The 22344-nt window shown below is 38.1% G+C and overlaps 1 long non-coding RNA gene across 1 annotated transcript in view; it reads right to left on the bottom strand.

Moving 5' to 3' along the window:
* The window catches only part of LOC148189534 (uncharacterized), a 29813-nt gene extending 7712 nt beyond the window's left edge, over positions 1–22101 (bottom strand). Inside the window, exons 1-2 of the long non-coding RNA XR_015776522.1 lie at positions 21918–22101; positions 21078–21264 (exon numbers count right to left, since the gene is read on the bottom strand). This is a non-coding gene — a long non-coding RNA (uncharacterized LOC148189534). The remainder of the gene's footprint in view (positions 1–21077; positions 21265–21917) is intronic.
* Positions 22102–22344: the final 243 nt, after the last annotated feature.

The raw sequence follows: 22344 nt of genomic DNA, 5'->3' as shown, positions 1-22344 counted from the left end.
GAAAAAAGTAGAGACAGAATCCAAAAACCATTTGGCTCTGAGTCTTGTTGAAACAGTGCAAAGACATTGTTACAACTTAACCTTGTGATCCTCAACCTCGACTTTGCAGTGATGTTTAGCCAGTTTATCTCAGGATCTTGACATTGTTGGAATTGGTAGTTCCCTTCTATGTGAGAGGCTTTGCCCTCCCAACCTCCATTATCCTCTTAACTTCTCACCAGGTGCTGTGAAACAGGTACTCCCAAACACAGTGACTGCAGGGCACTGAGCCTTAGGTGTTCTTTAGAAATACTTACTTTAACTTAAGGAAATCAATCCTTTCGAGAAAGTTTACTACTTTTTAAAAAAACACCTCATCAATTATAGCAGTACTTTCTGATCATTTTTAACTCCTTTGTGGTTGTTTCGTTATTTTGTTCAGTTATTTTGTGTCTCTTTGCACTGTCTTGGTATTTCTTTGTGGTCTTGTCTAATTTTGAGTCACTTCCTGGTCTGTAACTTAAATGACAATTTGCAGATAAGGGCAGGGGTACCCCTCACACTGTACATAAGTTAAGGGTAGTGCAAAATAATATTATCAGATACATGCACAATGATACTTGCACAAATGAAGTACATTGGGATATTATTTGTTGAAAATCTTGTTAAACAATTCAAACTTAACCAAATGTTTGATATAATTTACAAAATGCCCCAGAATATATGTCAGATTGACATGGTTGGGTGCCAACATAATTGCAAAACAGAAGCAAAAATTACATCATGCAGTGTTCCTTGTTTTAAGGTAAAATGGCAAAAACCTAATTCTTCCACACTGGGATTATGGAACAATCTTCCCCTGCCTCTGAATGGCAAATAGACCTGCACTTCTAAAGCACCCTTCTAGTCTTACAACCATTTAAAGTGCTTTTTAAACTACGAGTCACAATTACACACACATTCACACACTGTTGGCAGAGGCTACTGTACAAGGTGCCACCTGCTACTCAGTATTTTAGACATTCACACTGCGATGAAACAGCCATCAGGAGCAATTTGGGGTTCAATATCTTGATCAAGGATACTTTGACAAGCAAACTGGGGCTCCAACCACCGATCCTCCAATTAGTGGACCAATCACTCTACCTACTCAACCACAGCTGACCTTAGGCAAAATAAAGCTGATTTTTGAAACAAAAGTTTAGGTGGCTGTGTGAGAAGTGTCAATGGTTTACTTTTAAGGCAACGAGTCTGAACCATGACCACGGAGTTCATTTCTATTGATTTGTCTGTTTCCATGTAATGTGTTTGTTGTTGCATCAAAGACCACTTTCGAATAAGTGTTTTTAGTAATTCTTTCAAGTAATGTCCTCTGGGATTTTGTGTCATGATACTCCCTTAAGTTGTTGGGCTTTAAAATTTCAGTCGTCCAATATAGCAAAGTTCATATGTGAGTGAAGCAGAATTTGCATCTGAAAACAGCAAAAAAAAAAAAAAGAGAATCATTGGTTGGCAAACATTAGCGATGGGAATACAATCAACATACGGATGTATTTATGGAAATGGTTGTACAAAGAAGAATTATTATTATCCTTTATTATCCAAATATGGAGTTTGGCAAAATATTTACAAGACTCCTCACTCATACAGTTTGAGGCACATCATTCTTTGGGGGTAAAACCCAATAAGTTGTTATCACACGGCAGCTGTTTGCATTTCCATCAAATTTGCCCCTATGCATATTGACTGATGGACTGCAGTTCTGGGCTGTGTTGATTTTGTCATCATAATGGCCCAGCTCAGTGAGCATCCAGGAAGTGTTTACCCAGATTAATAGAAAGACTGTGACAATTTTTGGGGGCCTCCGTGGAATTGCAGATGACAGACAGGGCAGAGTAGAGACAGAGTCGGTGCAGAGCAGCTTTGACTGGCACATGCAAGTTGGTCTATTCCTGTTCCTCCCATTCTGAGGTGAGGATCTTAGAGCGCTCAAACAAGAGAGTCTGTTACAGCAAAATGCAAGTGGAGAAGAATTAATTTAGTTTGTGTAGACACTGAAAGCCCAAGCAAAAACTACAGCAACTGTTATCCCATTTTCTGCTGGTTTGTCTGGGATGTTGCAATTAAGTACTTTGTCTAAATAGTCTTATATCACTATTTGCAGAAGGGGATCCTTCTATAGGACTCGACAAACAAATCTCAGCACAAAAACTGAATGACAGATCAAGCGTGATCCCGGTGTGAGCACGAATGTTGGATATAATGGGTACACAGAACACAAGTGAGATCTCTGACAAGGATGGCATTGCTTTGCTGTTAATATTGTGTACAACCTGGAATGAGCTGAGTGTCTTTGTCTCCACTCTTTCTCTGTATCTCTGTATCTCTCAGTAATGACTATGATTATAAACCTGCCAGACAACTGTGATGGCATCCATCAGGCTTATCTCATGTTGAAAGTCTCACAGACAGACAGACAAGAATCATGCAAGGCAGGGCATATAAACACACACACACACACACACACACACACACACACACACACACACACACACACACACACACACACACACACACACACACACAGGCTCGTTCCCGCTCTCTCTCTTTCTCTCTCACACTCACTAAACATGTCTAACACATCACACTGCTCCCTGTCCTCCTTCAGCTCCTTTTATAACCCTACTGTTCATGCAGAAGAGGCACCACTTCCAAATGATGTCACTCACAGTTCCAGCCAACTCTGCCCATGTCGCTGCTAAATCCCACTTGACAGAGGCTTTGTCTTTAGTTTGGAGCTCCCAAGTAAATAGGCAGCAATGTGTGTGTGTGTGTGTGTGTGTGTGTGTGTGTGTGTGCGAGTGTGTGAGAGAGAGAGAAAGAGAGAGAGAGAGAGAAAGAGAGAGAGAGAGTTGGAGGGAGAGAGAGAGAGAAAGAAAGAAAGAGGAAGACAGAGTTTAATGGGTACACAGCTTTTGAAAACATTGCTTGCTTTGCTTCAAATTTAGTTTAGTTTTTTTTAAAAATTCATGTCATAGAGTTTGGTACTATGGCTCTTGGCACCATGAATGTAGAGTCCTTATCCCCCTCAAATAATCTTCAACAAGCCTCACATGTGTGATTGTTGATTGCTCCAGTCACCCAGTGGACATCGCACAACAACATTGTTCTCATTTTCCCAACTGTTCAAACAGATTAAGTCTTGTGCAATGAGGGTTTATTACAACCCAACCTTCGCAGGATTAAACCTGAAGGACAAAGAGTTTTCTGACAGGAACGCAATCCTGCATGTAGATTATCAGAAATATCAGTAAGATCATGCATTTTTGTTAAAAAGACCAATGTTATTAGATAAGATCATGATTTTTATGTTTCTGCTATAGCCGGCCAGAGTCATTATGTTTTTGGGTTGTCCGTCTGTCCTTAACAATCTCGTGAATTCAATATCTCATGAAAGCCTTGAGGGAATTTCTTTAAATTTGGCACAAATGTTGGACTCAATGATGAATTGATTAGAATTTGATGGTCAACAATTAAGGTCACTGTGACATGGCTTCTGTTGCATTTCAGATTGTTGAACCAGTTCATTTCTTGCAAAAAGCATGCACAAATCTCCAACAGCATGAATCCACAGACCTTTCACAAATAAAGACATTAGGGCCATTATATGTTGCAGACAGAGCATGACATCAAGCTTCAGTGTTAATATTTGGGTTAGGTAGCCAGCAGGCTTGTAGCACCCAATAATGTAATAATTTACTGAAAATGTAATAATGCCTGAAAATGCAATAACATTTGCACTTAACTCAATCGAAAATGTAATAAAACCCAATAATGCAATAACTTGACCAATAATGTAATAAAATATTCTGACTGATATTGTAATAAGATTTTTACCCATAACGTAATACCTTATTACATTATTGGAGATTTATTACATCTTCAGGTGGGTCTTTTTTTTAAAAAAATATAATGTAAAACTTGACAGATAATGTAATATAGAGTTCTACATTTTGTGCCTTGAGAATCCAAGACTGTTATATAGCCTACACTGGATTTGAAACAACAGAATGACTGAATTGCAGACCTATACCATACAGCTATATGCACATGCTCAGGGACATCCTGGTCCTGCTGAGTGTGTGATGGACTTACCTCCTTCGGTGACCAGAATTCCAGCTCAGATATATCTGAGCTGGAATTCTGGTATAGTTTTTGAGCAGCACTGGACCTTACAGAGTCATCATGGTTGTTTGGTACCCAATTCATCTTTTATGAAATTGTGTCATCATCTTTAGGCCTACTGTGAATACAGTGCAAATCCTATGGCGGCTGTTAAAAAAAAAAAAAAAGCCGACCCGCTGATCACTAATAGGCCTATATTTTTGATGTAGGAAGATGGACTTCAAAATCAATATCTGAGTTTCGGAATGGCAGTGCGTCGGAGCAGCGGTGGCAGTTCAACTTAAGCACTGGAGCTCGGTGGAAAAGGGGCACTACAGCCTCATCTCCCTATTTGTCTCAGGGGAGCCAAATTAATGATTAAATAAACAAAGAACCTAGGGCTGGGCAGTATGACCCAAAATTCATATCACTGTATAAATTGAATCGCTTCACGGTAACGGTATATATCGCGGTATAAATGTCGCGGTGTAAAGCTTATAATGGAAGTGTTTCTGAATGGGTTTTGTAGTCCCTTAGCAAAACTAAATTGATTTAAAAAAAACAACAACAACGACAAAAGCAAAGATATAATGTAATTTTTGAGCATTTCCTGTGCAGAAGAACAACAGAAGTAAGGATAGTGCCTCAGAAGTACAAAAATTCTTACAAAAATAAAGTGGATATTGTAAACAGTACTTCAAGTAACAGAGGTTTTCTATAAGACAAATGGCAAAAACAGTGAAAAGGTTCTGCAATCCTGTAAAAATCTGTAAAAAAAATACCTAAGTAAAGAATGTGTAAATTTTATTACATTTTCAGTAAATTATTACATTATTGGGTGCTACAAGCCTTATTAAGAGAGACTAAGTACAAAAATGTCTATAAATAGTAGCCTCACCTGGAAGTCTCAATGCTTGGTCTACAGCACAGATGCCAGATGTGCTGCATGCTTATCTCTACTGAGCATCATGCAAATGACTAACATGGAGCAATGTTTCCAGTGGTTCAAACAAGTGTATTTACTGTACTGGTGTATATGTGCATGCTGGATGATTGAATGATAAAAGGAGGAAAGCAAGAAGAATATACTGAGACACTGGCAGTTTGGTTAAGCAAACAATGCATTCAAATAATAAGGTCAAATCTGTGACTCAGTGTACAAATATGCAAGAATTTTCAGTGAACTGGTCAATCAAGCAGCGTGTAACTGCGTGCTCTGGACTCCTGATGATGTCCTTGATTACCTTCTCAACAATATTATCAACATTATCTTTTGATTAGTGTAATGTCACTCACAATCTGATTCAAAGATTCTAAAGATAATACTTCCCTAGCACAACACTCTCAGAGAGAAAGTTTGTCAAGTTTCATCTATTCAGATCTACACTGAGTGGCCAGAAATACCAGAGATGATGTATTGATGTTTTGTTTTGGATTATGACTTAGTGAATTGCAATAGCCCTGTAATAATGACCCTAAAAATGTGCATTTACTCCTACTTTGGAAGTTTTGTATCAACTAGATTCTATGGGGCATTTAGAGGTTTTACTTTGTAGTGGTGGTAGTACACCAAACTTCATTTAGTTCAAAGATGTTTCCAATATTTTGTCCATCTTGTTTACATTAGTGGAGGAGAAAATATTATTAACACTCAGCAGATACCTCCTCCACCTTACACAAATCATAAGCACCATAAACTACAGTATCAATTCACAGAAACAATAGCATACAGCGCAGATAGCTAGTGTGATTCAGCAGATCGCCATGCACAGCTCTATGTATGCAGTTTATTGGGTAATACTGATATGCAAACTGCTAAACAGACAATAGAAAGCATGCTATTGGGCACAGGTGTCAGTCATCAGTGATACATCTGTTGTATCAATGTATCAATTCATATTCCTGTAATCATAGTACACTGACAGGTAAACAGCAAGTCGTCTTTCTAGTGTGACATGTATCAATCTAAAATCATTTTTCAAGGCATAAATCGATTGTAATGACACTAAGAATTTGCACCTAGTATTTAGTCAAACGTTATGTCAGGGCTCAAAAGTGCAAGTTCATCACTCACATTTTCAACAAGAAATAGATGAGTGCAAATTATCTTTAGTAAAACTATTAGTAGCACAAAGATATAATAAAAAATTATCGTCAAAGTCGTGCATTCAGGAGAGGAATTCTTTGCACAATGTAATTCAGTTTACTTAAAATCTGTTCAAGGTGGACCTTTTAATTCTTATTCAATGCTTGATAGCTTATTAAATAATAATGCATCATATTTTAACTGTAGCATTTTGTAAATGTCGCGCTAGTGTTTTCCCCTGAAGTGCAAGTGTAAAGATTATATGTAGGAAGGTTTTTTTTCATAGAGGCCCTAAAGTTCTAATGTGCTTCCACAATTGTTTATCTTAGGAGCACATGTGCGCCTTGGGTAAAAAGTCAGCATCAGGCCCTGCATGTGGATGTATTTTTTGCACTTACATACACATATCCTGTATATGCATATGCAGGATCAAATACAATGGCAATTTCCTATTTCATTGTTGTTGTTAACTTGTGTTGATTTATCTCTGACTGCCTTGCAAAAAACTGCTGAGTCCTAACCTTTACTGCCCTGTATCCAGGTATTTATTTCACACATACTAAAAAGAAAAATATGAATTTTAGTTTCTTCTATATTTGGCAAAAACAAATTACTATATTTCAATTTCTAGGCATTGTTTCGTATCATATCGCTCTCAGTGAGCCCATATTGTTCTTGTATTGTATCGCCAACCATGTATCGTAACATGCATCGTATCCTTGTAAAAAAGTATGTTACACCCCTACTAGTCATCCTACAAACTTGATTTATTTTATGCAATGCTATGTTTATTTTTCATAAACCTTGGAGTTTCTTGCTTTTGGGCAAAATAAGCAATTTGAGTATATTAGTCATTTTGGCAACCTGGCACCAGTATGTACACCTTCCTTTTGTGCTTTATTATCTATAACTCAAATAATCTGCACCATTTAATGTGACCTCAAAGAAAAAAAAAATAGGAAGCAGGTGAAGAAATCACTGAAAATAATACCATGGGATTTCCATGGTCCTCTGCTCCACGTGGCTGATAAAGCCATTTTAATCTGTCTCTGTCACACTTTGTTTTGGCCCCAACTTGCCTGAACTGAGCCAAATAAAGCTGCTTTAACAGATATATGGCCCAGATATAGCTCCAGCTCCATTTTACTGCATGTCCTGCTTTGGTGTTTTCACTACGCTGCTGCTGCATGAAAACCTCACATGCGCTGGAGTGCCATCTATAGAAGGTTCTGGGTCTAGATTTGGAGCAGTTCTTATTAAAATTAAACAGTATCCCCTAATAGGTGCTACAGACTCCTCCTCATTTACTATTAGTGGCTCATATTGTCCCTTCATCTTGACAATATGTCACTAATTTGAGTCTGATAACAGGTGTGGTGTACACATACTTATAATTAAAATGTGGCGCACTAGATGAGAGGAAACATCAACCCCTAATGGTGCAAATGAATGTAGAAGAGGAGAGGTAAGAAAGGAGGGATGGTGCATCGACATAGGGAGAGGGAACATCTTGAGGGTGGGGTGAAAGAAAGGGATGCTACTCTATTCTGAGCCACCTGCAGTGTTGATTAGGGGCCTGCTGAGATACAGGGTCACAGGATGGCATCAAGTTGCCATGGGCAAGCAGGGCACATCCACTAATGAGACAGATATGAAAAAAGGAGAGTGTAAAGACAGGGAAAGTAAAGGGCAGGCAGTCTGAGACACATATTACAAAATAGGAGGAAGGGAGAAAGAAACAATGTTAGAATGAGAGAATTGAGCAGAGGGAGGTAGAGAGAGTGACAGGCAGCTAACCGTAACCTCAGCCATCTATTTAAAACCAGAGCAGCATTTTGGGGCTTGGCTCCATGGCTCCTGACTAAGTCATGTCAGCCCTCCAACGGTGGGAAAGAGGAAAGTGTGAAGTGTGGACTGGAGTCAGAGATCAGGCTGGTGCTTAAATGCACACCAATAGAACGTATGTGGCAGCACCATTGCTATGCAACGGTTCTCGCCCATCAAAGACGTCCTTAATCTGCATGCATCTTAAAATGTTTGTATTTTAGTGGTTCACTAATAGCCTGTTTCACATTTAAACATTTAATTATCACTCTCCCTCTTTCTTTCTCTGGGAGGGGGGTAAAGACCTGCTTCATCTCTTCCATACTGATAGGGATGAGCGATGGGATTTAGCAGTGAGCCAGGGCACTGATCCAGGCATCCAGCCTCGTGCCCTCTTCTAGCCCCAATCCCATCGCTACACCACCGGAACATCAGCCCCAGAATTGGAGCTTAATAATGTGACATCTGATTCAATCTATTTTTACCCATATTTGGCCACAGTATCTCTTTCCTGCAGTGGTGGATCTGCAAACATGGTTGGTTGCTATAACTTTGGTATTGGTCATTTAAAGGATTAATCATTAGAAAAGTCATATAATCTACACTTTTCCAGTTGTTTTTAATTCTTTGAAACCTCAACAAATTGGCTTGATTTATTGAAAAAAAGTTACCAGTTAAAAGTTAAAAGAAAATTACCTGAAATTTAGCACAAAAAGAGAACATTTTAATAATAAATATAGTTTTTAATAATTATATTATAATATAATTATTATAATAATTATTATCTTCTAATAATTGTCTGTCTCCATCTCACTCCCTTTTTTTAAAAGCTTATGTTCAGGTCTTTTTCTAATATCTTGCAATTTGTGGGACATGTCTTGTCAAGTTTATCATTGCCTTCTTAGCCATGTTTTCAAAAGAAACCAAACCATTTAGCTCAGGTTTCAAGGGTGTCTGAACGTAGCACAAGAAAAGTAATGTTGTTCCAGGTTTCAAAGGGTTAAATAATAAAGTCACGTAAATCAACTAAACTTTTAATGACATGTTTGATTGAGATGGATGAAACACCACTTTGTGAGAATTTAACTAATCACATAAATGATTGGGGTGTTTAAATCTCACTTTTTACCTCTTAGCACACTTGGAGGCATTATTGACTTCTCTTGCATTTCTGAAACGTTGACAACTAAGAAAAATTGCACCAAGTGTCCAGTGATACAATAATATTGCTGGGGGGATTTAGGGTGGAAGGACATAATAGCCACATAACCACAGGTGTGGAGAGAAAGGAAATCACAGTGATTAATTGCCCACAGTGCAGTTCCACTGGTGTGGCTGATTGTTTTCTGTGTTTTTCCCCTGACAAATTGACTGCAGGCTAATCTTGCTCTGCTGAGACAATCTGCCTTTGAATCTTGCATTTGCTACTTCTTGAGGTGTTGCTGTGCAGCAAAAATTGATAGCCATATTATGAAGATTTCTCACTCACATCAGAATTGTCTTTGAAGGTAGACATTCATATTGGTTTAAAATGATCCCTATTAGTCGCATTATGGATGTTACCGTGGATAAGGAAAATGTGTCAGAGTCAAATTTGTTTAGTTTATCAAAAACCTCAAAGTCATGCCTTCTGTTGGTGTGCTATTGCAACATTATTTCCTAAAAACTGCAGTCACATACTATGAATTTGCAACAGCAAGTGTTTTATGAAAGATACAGTCTTAATTGGATTAAATTTTTCATTAACATAATGAGGAAAGGTTTTTAATGGCCAAATAAGTTGTTGGTTGCAATCGTTGTGAAATGTTCATATCCTCATTCTGTCCACCATCCATGTCTCTAATTTGTTATCTCTACAGCATTTTAAGGATCCCTCCATACACCGAGTTAAAATTTATCATCTCTACATATCTACTACTTCTCCCTCGTTAAAAACATCCAGAATCTATGAATATGCAAATGGAATTCATGTCAAAAGTTTCATTCCGTGGACACAAAATGTTTCAAATAAACAAACTTTCACCAAGGATTCCCCTCTTCTTCTTTTGTATGAAAATAAAAGTCAGTCAAACTATTTTAACAACAGTTTAGTGTGCTGCTATGTGTAGCATACTGGACCAGTAGCATGTGTCATGTGATGTATGTCATATGATGCTACATTTTAAGCAAAGCAATGTTTTTTTTCTTTTTTTTTTTTTGCTGCCTTAACCTAAGGAAATAAATCTCACATTTATTTTGAAAAGCAACTGCATGCATTTAACATGCATAAATTATAAAACTCATTTGAAAACTTTATTTTGAAAATTTATTTTTTAATAAAGATACAATTCATGTCACACTTTGTAAATTGACACGCCGTCCCTGAGTGTCCAAAAGTGACATGGAGGGGTATGTAGAGCTTCTTAATTTTCACTGTAAGACCACTGCTCATGCATAAGTAGAATAGTATTTTCCTTCTTTTTAAAGGACACATTATTGAGATAGCATGATGCACCGACATAGTCAGGTTCACAACGCGCATACATTCTTCTTCTTAAACACACAGGGATGCACAGCTAGGTTGTGGGTGCAATAATACATAATTAATGGGGAAAATATTAATGGCATTCTCTAAAATGTTAACATAGCAGAGAGCAGAGCAGAGCTGCTGTCTGACATTTACAGAGACGCTTTGCACATTTATGCACATGGAGCAGCATAACTTCACTGATGATTTCAGATGCAAAAATTTTAGTTCTGTTTCCTCAATTTTATGACTACATATTTAAGTTCTGCTGTTTAAATGTCCCAAAGTATTTGCTGCAGTGGCATAACTCCTCTTACTGCAGAAAACTACTCACTTCTGCAATTTGCAGGATCTGTCAAATAGATTGCAGTGCACCAGGCGCTGATGCACCTGACTTTTTAAGGGAATAGGAGATGACACTGTAATAGAGCTTATGCCCAGAACATATCTATGAATAATTAAGGGACTGCCTCTCCCCTTATTTCTTACTTTTGCCCGTTTAGCTAGCTAACAAGAAGTTGAACGTGTCCTAATTGCAATTGCGCCATGCACTATAGATTATGAATTATAAAATAGTCAGGACTACAGTATCAGACTACAACTGGCTTCTGAATTAGCCCAGATGCATGTTAACTCTTGCACATCTTAAGATTTAAGACAAGCATAGACAAAACTTTGTCCATTCAGCAGATGGATGTGACAACAGCCCTCTCGTGTCAAACTCTGCACAGTGAAGGTCAAACATCCAAATATAGTAAGAATAAGCAAAACACATTTTTGAGTGAACTAAACTGAATATCTGCTTCTTTTTCCTCAGTTTCCTGTGAGTGAATGTAAAAGCCTAAAATCATTGAATTTCAAAATCCCAAAAACAAACTGAAACACAAATCTTGCACAATTTTATGCTGTATATATATTTCCCCATGACAGTCTGCCACCAAACCTCAGGGTGTGTGGGAAATTGCTTATCAGGCTTATATTCAAATGACACTCATTGTATTCAAATCAGTGTAAAAATAGTAATGTGTTGGATGGCAGAGGATCACTGTGTTTCTTTCATCATAACAGATGAAACTATTTGCATTTCACGGGAAGGAGGAATCCATCAGCTATTCCTCAGACTGCTCTTCCATCAAAAGCGTCATCAAACAAGGCAGAGAACAGAGGGCGAGGATAGAGAGCAGAGGGTGGGTGATGATGTAAAAGAAGAAGGTTGAAATAGAGAGAAAATGCAGGAAAAGGAGGGTGTAATGTTTAGAGAAAGAGAGAGGAGTGAGAATAAAGAGACAAAGAACGGAGGATTGACAGCAAAAAAAATGGCAAAGAAGGGAGAACGAAAATAAAGATGTGTGGATGCTGTACGTGCAGTCATTACTGTGACCAAAATGCTGTAAAACTCCCAATTATGCTTGAACAGCAGACAGAGGGAGTGTGTGAGTGTGTGAGACTGAGAGTGAGAATTTTGGGAGAGGAAAAGGAAGAGAGGGGAAAACTGAAGAGAAAAGACAGAGAGAGAGAAAGAGGCAGATGAATAGGAGGAAGGAGAGATAGAAGTGACAAAACCCAAAGAATCAGCAGAGAAACAAGTTTTCAAGGAAACAATTACTCTGCAGGCAAACAGCTGCAGTCTAAAGGTTATCTTCTTATGATGATTGAATTCTTTCTTCCTCTCGCCCACTAAAATCTAGATAGAGGAGCGCAAATTAGCTCGTGTTCCTCCCTTTTTCTCTCCGTCTCTGTCCATCTTATTTGATGGGAAGATGAAAAGAGATGGACTGGAGAAATTGCCAGGAGGAAATTTCTCAAAGGCGATGAATTTTGATGATATCCAATCTTCATGTGAAAATAAGGGCTTAGAGGAAATGGAACCACAACTACTGCCAAACCACCCAGGCCTTGCCAAAAACGTGCATCATTCAAATGTCAACTTTTCAAGTGTTTTGAAAAAATAGAAAAATAGATTTTTTTTTTTTTTTAGTACTGATGATGGTCCATGATTTCTTGACATTTGGCATTGCATTCTGAAGGATTATATTTGTTTTTAGAGATATGAGGAAAAAAGTCACTATTCAAGAATAACATCAGAACACAAAAGAAAAAAAATAATGGATGCTTTGGCAGAATGCTTCCACTTAAAGAATAATTTCACTGCTGGAAAGATAGCCTTTTAATAAAACTAAGATGTCTGTGGGGTAGAAATATGCAAATAAGTTTTCAATTGGTGCTACATGACAAGATAAAACAGAGAAAAAGGATACTTTTGTTCAAGAGTTAGAAAACCCACAATTACCAAAATGCATCAAGTTGCACCAGACCAATAGACGCTCCCACTGGGGGGGGGCATAATGGAAACTTGCACAGGTGAAACAATCGCTTCTGGCCAGCGAGAAACAATCTCATACTACAGATAAACCGTAAGCTAAAACGTGTTTCTGAAGACATAAGAGGCAAGAAATTGGCAACTAAGTAATAGAATCTTGGTTGGTAAAAAAAACCCCAAACATATATATATATATATATATATATATATATATATATATCGGTCTGTGATATCAGCAGAAATTAGCATGTTGGGGGGTCTGCTTCTATACTCTTTGTGCCCGCAGTGGCAGCATGGGTGTTGGGAAATATAAAAATGCAAAAGGCAGAAGTACAGCCTGTAGTTCCAGCAACAGCCGGATCATGTATTTTGTATTAATCCTGTACACTTATGTAAGGTGAACACTGCAGACTAAACCTGTCCACAAATATACGAAAAACTGCCCTTTTATGATCATCAATGCATAGCTACTAATCTATCAAGTATCAGAAGCAGGTATTTTCTTATACCAACAGTCCCAAACTCTTGGTGCACACAACGTTCATGTATTTAGTTGATTACAGAAATACAGCGCATGATTGAAATTTATATTTTCTGTTAAATTTAATCTGGTTGCACACAGAACTCTCTGTGTCAGGGTATAATCAGCTCAATTTATACTTTAAGAAATAATCCTAGTTTGGGGCTGAGGAAGCCAGCTATAAGCAAATGCTGCAAGGAGACATGGAGCATGACTTACAGTATTTGTTCTTGTGTTGTGCGGTGTATTACCCGATTAGAGTGAGCTTAATCGGACTTATATGAAAAGAAAAGCAAAAAAAGACTTTGAATACGAAGATGAGAATGCAGAATAACATGTGCAGTAAACATAAACAGTGTTGCGTATGTGTGAGTATTCACAAACATGCACATATCCTTGCACACACATGTACACACCAGCCACCTGTTTATGTCTTATCCTTCCTCTCAATGTGTTACAATGCAAACTGAGGAAAAGATATAATCCATAACTCAAACTCTCTGTGAAGACAATCAGATTAGGATGACAAACTTTCAGTACATGTAGTCTGTTGTTAAACACCATTCACTTGCAGTCTTCTTTTTGTTTGTTTTTCTAAATTGATATTTTCATACATGAGCCCAGGCTGTCAATGATCTTATATCTCATCATCCCTTTAAGAAACAAAAACTTCTGCTCTATAGACTAAAGATGTAGGAAATAACAGAATAGATAAAAACATATGTGTGTATATACATATATATATGCACACAACATGAAATTCAGTTGGAGAAAGGAGGGAGTGCAGAGTGACAGAGAGGGGAAAAAGAGAACACGGAGTGTGACCTAGAGGCGATTAACAGAGAGCAGAGAACAAAGGTGGATCTAGGACAGAAATAAAAATGACACACCACAGGGAATTGAACAGGCAGCTTAGAGAAGAACAGCCTGAGAGATGCTGTAATTGGACAAGGTGCTGGTCAGAGAGAGGAACAGAGAGAACCACACTGACACAATGACAAGCCGGGATTCACTGACAGACACGTTAGAGCACAGGTGTGCTCCCACACACGTGCATGCTCGCACACACACACTCACTCACACACACACACACACAACAGTGCATTGACAAAAATTTTACAGAGGATGCAGGGCTCTGACACCCAGAGACTGTTCTTTAAAGAGAGCTTTCCCCTAAAAGGAAACTCTAAAATACCATGTACCAGCCAGAGTCATGATTTCACCTGGCAGAAACTGCTGTGCACCAGTAACAGTTTTCAGTCTGCACTGAAAATTGTGGCGTCATCTGCTTATAATCTATATCTATCACTGGCATGCGCAATCAAGTAATCCATTTGCTCTTTAAACTTTTCAAGTTCTACAAAGCTTTGATGTGTGTAAAAATTTCTAGTCTAACCAAAATGTCCCAGAGGAGACTGTAAAATTAGTAAAATATTGTCTTTTTTGTCTCTTTTTCATTTTCATTTTAAAATATGTTCTGGACAAAGACCGGTTAAATGTTCCCCACTCACTACTCTGAGAAATTTTCTCTGGCACCATTTCTCTTTCACATTCACACACACATGCAGAATAAAACACTCTCAGGAGTTGCGCTGACACATCTAAACACATAGCATATTACTAATCTCCACACACACACACACACACACACACACACACACACACACACACACACACACACACAGGAGGCCTCATTAGCAGTACAGGCATGCTGCAAACCAGCTGCTTTGACTCTTCTATAAATAATCTGCCGCCTGCCTGCCCACAATGCCCACAAACCTGAAAGAGAGTGCACATGCTCATTTGAGCATAATCCCAAGGCATTTTTTTTAATCAATGCTTTAATTAATATTGTGTACAACAGTCTAAGAGCTATAAATTAGAGACAAGGGTAAATCCACCAAGTCAAATCCACTGGTGTAATTTAGCAACTCATGTCACAGAAATGTACGTCTTTTCCAGCAGCAATAAGGTATGATATGTGAAAATAATCACGCCCCTGTAAAAGCAGCCTTGTCACTGTGAATATGCTCATGAAGTTGGCTGGTTGTTGAGTGCTGATTTGCTCAGGTAATCTTTTCGCTCTTGTGCTATAATAAACTAACCATTAAAAAACATTAATCTACATATTTACATAAATGACCACTCGTTGATTCATCACAAACATGTAAGTAATCAACAAACCACATCATTTAACTAAATGATGTCAAATAATGGTTTAAATGTAACTGATCAATACTGGGGAGGTATTTTCTGTGGTTACTGTAATACCACAGTCAAAGCCTTCACCTTTTTCTATATGTGTAGGCTCTTCAAACACAAAAACGCGAAGAACTCAACTCATGTAGCTAAAAAATGATATGGACATTTTAAGAGTGCAGAGCTGTGGTTCTAAACATTTCTGCAGCCAATAAACCACTTCCCATTAATGAGAGAAGCTGGCACAAAGTGACCTTGAATATCAGAAGATGCAACAGTTTTTTCTCCACTGGCTTATCTATAAATTTTAAGAATGGAAATCTAAAAGTGGATTGACCTTTTGCTCAGCTGCAATCATTTGCACATTATAGAGTATGTACTACACATGGGAATGTCTGCATATAGTGTATTCAGAGGCAGGGCTGAGCAAGGTTAAGCTATATGTGGTTTGAAAAAACATTATTCAGGCTTGCCTGTGTTTTGAATGGAAAGATTGATTTCATTTCATCCAGGCTACATGTGTACAATGCATATGAAGCCTGAGTCCTTGGTTATGTGGTTACTTGTGTTGTCTTGTGTGTATTTTAGCTAGATAAAAAAGAGACTTTAGCAGGAAGGTCAACACAGGTTGCTTTTCAATTTTTGTTGCTCTTGTTCTGTGTATCAAGCTGCTGATGCAACTGAGATTTTGACTGTACGCCTGCTTCTGACTTGGTGTATGACTTACACCTGGTCTTAGCGAGGAGAAGGCTTAAGCCGTGTTGGAGCAATCAGGATAACTATGAGGTCAAACTTAGCTCTCCACTCATCTGCCAGCGCAAACAGACTAGGTTTAAGTCCTGTTGGTGCAACTGGCCCCAGATGTCTTTTTTGATGCAACCAACATCCACTTTCAACACTACATCTTCTGCCCTCTTCATATATGTGCACAGCTGTGTAGTGAGCTAAAGACACATCCAGTAAAGGCTGAAGATAGGTTATTGGATTTAGAAATCATTACTAGAAGCAACTGCAAAGGTGAATTGGAAAACAAATTCAATGACCGTGATTACAAATCAGAGTTTTGTTAGACCAAGGTTAGGGTTAACTCCTGGTGACAGAATAGTTTGTCTCCTCTTTAGCCAAAACAAGACAGTAATTTTTCAGTCTCTTGTAACCATTTCAGAATTTTAATTTAAACCTTGTGTCGCCACTTTTGCCTGTTTTCTGTTTACTGCACATGCTGGAAACCAAAATTACACACTGAAGACACGTGAGAAAAGCCAAAATATTCAGATTGCACTGTGATAAATGTGACCATGTTTCAATCCAATGACTTTTTTAGGAGATACGAGATTTCTTTTGGATGACAGCGATTTATATTCAGTTTGTGTCTCCATGTTTTCCATATTTCTCATCCATAAACATGGAAGAGAAGCGACAAGGTTAAATTCAGAACGGGCCGATGGACATATCATCATGGTGTGTTGACTGGCCAGAGGGAGAGTTCGGGAAAACCGCTTGACTGACATCATGGATCAATACCAATACTGAAGATAAGAGTGCATGGCTGCTAGCTTGAAACTGTTTTTCTTTTTACAAAATATCAATCTTATGCATTAAGAATGGAGGAGTGATTTGGAATAATTATTCTACGGTAATGCATGACATGTCAGGAAAATGGATTCAGGGAGAGTTTGAGGGGGCAGGGGCTGTCACTAATCAATCTTGCATGTCATATGTAAATAAAGAAAACAACAAAGACATAAATATGCAGCTGGTGTGCTTTTCACATCATATTTTATTCACTATTTTCTATTTATCAGAATCCTAATGAAATTAAAGGCTATAGTGCAAAAGAATTCTTTCAGTAAAGATACTTAAAAAGCTAATTAAATAGAACAAATTCAGAGCTCCCTACAGTAGCATCTGCCGAGGGGCCTGTCTGTGGAGTTGACACGACTGTGCTACACTAGCTTATCTCCCCGCAGACAGCCGCTGCCACAGTGTTCAGACAGTCCATCAGTTTGCGGACACTGACCATATCTCTCAGCCCCCATGTGACTCTTCAGTGTCACTGTTACAGACCCATGGGTGGGCTGCAAGTCAGTTTAAAAGCCAGATCGATGACTAGTCGCACTGTAGCGCCAGGCAATATGGAGGGGACCTGAGCGCTCTCACCTTTTAACCCTGGCACAATATAATGAAAGCGTACAAGTCAGGAGGGGAGGACGGAGAGAGAGAGAGGGAGGGAGAAATAAAGAAACAACATATGAAAGACCTGATGTGAGGGAATGACAGGTAGTGGATGGATAAAGAAGACCTTAGACCTCCACTCATCTGCCAGCGCAAACAGTCCCTCCCATCCATCACTCGGCTGGTGCAAAGACGGCCCTGAGATAATGTGGAGACGTTAACGCCTCTTTGAGATGAATGATTGTAGAATGACAGAGCAGTACCAAGAGAGGTCGAGGCAGATGAGACGAAAAGCGCTAGATAGATAGATAGATAGATAGATAGATAGATAGATAGAATGACATATTATCACCTAATAATGCTGATATACCAAACAGCTTCATATTTGCACATCCAACAGACACAAAGCAACATTTGCACTGAATCTTCCCCCTCCCTTTTAGCTCTGTGTCTTGTCTCCACCAGCTTCTCTTCACAATGTGAGTCCACCAACAAATAGCATCACTGGCATGTGCAGAAAAAGTCAATTGGGTCTATCAAAACAATCAGAAAGAGTCAGGAGACAACTAGGGTTGGGAATTAGCACCAGCCACTAGTCAAATGCTGGTAAAATATGCAAGTGGCTGCTATATTTGCTTCACTCATCAGCCAACAAAACAATAGTAATCTACTGAGTGGGTGGTAGATTTTTTTTTATCACCAGCCATAAAGGCAGGTGGACAAAAAAGTTAATTTCCTTCCCTGGAGACAACAATGTGTGAATTCCTTACTATGTGTAAAGCATTACATAATACACATAGTAATTTCATCAATAGTCATTCCCCCCAAAGAAATTTGAATTACAGCAGTTTTAAATGAAATAACATGTATTACTATTCTATTACTATTCTAAAGTAGGTTAGAGTATTTCTGCACTGCATTTCTGTATTTTCTTGCTTAATCAGCTTTTACAAGATATATAAACAGAATAACACATGCAAGTTCCTTTTAACAATGAAAAACCATTAAAGAAGAACTATTGTTTCTCTGAGATTATATATGACAAGAGTGATTGCCTTTTCTATTTTTCTTTTTAAATGTAGAAGTCAATATTTTGATTCCTCAATGGAAGTTATCTAATTGAAACTATCTGGAGCTCCTTCCACTCCATCAAGGTACTTGACAATCCAAAATTGCGATTTTAATCACACCCCTAGCACTCGTTTATCGGGTGCCCATATCTTGACAAGCAAACAAGCAGGTGGCAACCCAAGTGATTTCTGAGGAGTACTTACTGGCATCCTGGATTCATGGAATAAAGATCTTAATTCTTATTATAGTAAATCAACGCTGAAGAGGCTGACTGTGCTTAATTAAGGAGTCTGTGTTGGAGGAAAAAACCCATAAATTGACATCCTCCAGAGTGTTTTGTCTGTCTCTCAGTAGAGACTAATCAACATAAACTGCAGAAAAGCAAGTAAACAGCTGCCAGAATATTACAGCAGTTCATTCACAGCGACATGGCTTTCTACTAATGAGGGAACATTCATGAATGGAAATGCGTACAATTTCAACTTTGAATTAGTCAGTGGGCTTTGTGTGCAAACAGAAAGAGCCAAAACTAAGACTAATAATACTGCATGGGGAATGAAGCAGAGAAAAACCCACGTTAGCAGCACAAAAAGACAGAAACAGACAATGAGAATGGAAAAGACTGGAATAGAGTTTTATTTCAGTGCCATAGAAGTGATTCATACCTCTCCCCCTCAGTGTTAATGCATCCACCCATTTACAATAAATGACTATGAGCTGAAAACCGTTGGAATAGCCATCCATTTTTATTTTAAACAAATCTCTCCCTGGGCCCTAAGGGAGGGTTGGCTGGTGGAAAAGGCAGTGACCCTGTGACTGGGTCAGTTTGTGCTGAAGCTGCAGTTACTTCACACTAAAACCTTATTTATAGACCAGAAAATGGTTTCAAAAATGGGTCAAAGGTCCTTTCCAGTTAGTTTCTGTATATTCCTCAACCATTTTTAACTCTTTTTTAAAACTTTTATTTGCATAGATTGAGAAGATTTCAGGAGAGTTTTAACTCTTTGTCTCTTCATTGTGTTATTATACAGAGACTGTCCACTAAATTAGATGACTGTGAGGACTGCAGACTGCATCCATTTATCCACTACTGCAGTACAGAATAGGGCCAACATGTTTACTTGAAAAAGGAATTTAACTGGAGACTATTAGTTAATTTTCAGACAAGACTCATTTACAGTGCCTGCAGGAAAGACAACTGACCCCGTGCCTCTAGTGGACATCTTATTAAAGCATCATTTCACTTCATGTTCAATGAGATTACACAGTCATTTTACAAATTATGACTGCTCTGTGCACACACTGTCTACACCCACATTTCATGCACTTTCCACACTGTCATTGTTACAATATGTTCCCTTGGATGTCTGCTGGATGCAGCTACGGTTGTGCCACAGCTCCATCACCTACCTGTCACACTTAGTGTCTCGATGAAGCTTTTAAGGAGCAGTGTGTCAAAAGCAGTCATCGACAGACACATTTGTGATACAGTATTGAGGAGTTTGATTATATTTTATATGTTTCACAAGCAATTTCACAAACATGCGCAGCTCATTTGGAATTGACAACAGATGTTTTATGATTCTATACTCATTGAATATATACATATATATATTAATTTAAAATCAACTATCAATAAAAAATGGGTATTTATATACATCTATGGGTGAATTTCAGCTGCAAGGAGCAGCAGCTGCAGGTCAAAAAAAGACCAGCATATAAAGATATAATTTAGAAAAAAGAAGTGGACCCATGTGAAATGCTCTGTCAGCACATTGGGTGAACACTGGTTCACTGCATGCAATGGCAGTGGGATAATTGGATATAATCCTACATGGATATTCTGACAGGTGCTGTGTAGTCAAGCCAGGAAATAAATAACACTAAGTACAGAAAAGGGATGTTGTCACATGTACATGTAAAGATTGGACAAGACAAGAGAAAACTCTAAGAATGGTAACCACGGTAGCCACAAGGATGGAAGACCATAGAGAACAGAAACATATGACTCAAATTAAGGATATTGATTGCGTATATTGAATTCTTAGAAAAAGTGATAAACACGCATAATACCCATGGTAAGTTCAATAACTAAGTTCAAATTGCCATGTAAATATATTCACAGAATCACTTCGAAAACACCCTAAAAAAATAAACTGTACAAACATGAATCTAAAATACACATATATATATATATATATATCCTCAGAGCTGTATGTGTGTTAAAACCTACTGTAGGCGTTCAGCTCAAAGCCTCCTCACTGCAGTGGCAGGTTCTGGCTCTCGTGGGATGGCCTTGTTATTCAGTGCAGGAAAAAGGTTCTCCCTAAATTGTCTTTAAATCACTTTGACTTTCTCCAATGGCTCTGAGATTTTTTCCAAAGTCATGACTTGTCTCAGAGGGCCTCCGAAAAACGTACCTATAAATGAGACCAGATTGTTACCTTTATGCTTCTTCTATAAGCTAAAAAACACAGCTAATATAGTTAACCCAATGCTCTATTTCACAACTTTTGTTGTACAACATTTGCAGGCTAGTTGAACTTATTTTTCACCATCACAATTTCACTCATATCCAAACAAAATAACTAGCTTAAGCTACACGAAGATACACTTACCCTAATTATCATTTGAGGTTCAGGTGCATAATATAAAATACAAACACTAAACATTTAGTACATTCAGCGCACCTTTAAAATACCCATACATTCCCTATAGGCAGTAAATAAAAATATCCATGTTAACAGTAAAATTTACTCGCAAAGCACACTTTAAGGAGCAGCTAGGTTGCAGCAATAAAAATGTGTATAAAGACAAAATTATTGACAGTAAACTATCGTTACTAAACTAACATAACAGAACATACTGAGTATTGGCAGTATTGGCATTTTTAATCTTACTAAATTTCATGCTTGTCAGTTGCCAACAGCTCTAGCATAATCGACTGAGATTTAACATGGACCTAATTTAGCACCGAAGCTAGCGGAGATTAGCCGCTAATGTTTTTAGCATAAGTAAATGATGTTTAACATAGCGAAAATTAGCATCACGGCTCGCTGCTAATTCAACTCACCAGCGGGCATATTCGCATTGTAAAAGGCGTCGACCTCGGTGCTTACGCTGCTCCGGCCGGTGCACTCCCTTTTTTATCCACACTGTGGTTTCTATTGTCAGCGTTAAATATGAACCAACACATGCTAACTCAACATTAACTTTAACGCAGCTTTGTACCGGTTTCTCCCTCAGGTTCAACCAAGTGTGATGGTCTGCCCTTTCACCTTACCAACTTAATCTAACTTGATACATGATGGGCGGGATAAACAATCTCATTGGACAATGAGGACGACACCAGATAACAATTGGTTGTTCATCAAAATCAACAATGTACGTCTATTTACCATAGACTGTATTTAAACACTGTTAAATTCACTCTTTTTTAAATTTCATTTTAATATTTAGTCACGTATTATCATTAGTACTGTTAAATTATTAAGGTGTCA

This window comes from Plectropomus leopardus, chromosome 5, assembly GCF_026936395.1.
Source record: "Plectropomus leopardus strain MGB_pleo_1.0 chromosome 5, ASM2693639v1, whole genome shotgun sequence".
Classification (NCBI taxonomy): domain Eukaryota; kingdom Metazoa; phylum Chordata; class Actinopteri; order Perciformes; family Serranidae; genus Plectropomus; species Plectropomus leopardus.
This window is presented reverse-complemented; position numbering and strand designations above follow the sequence as displayed.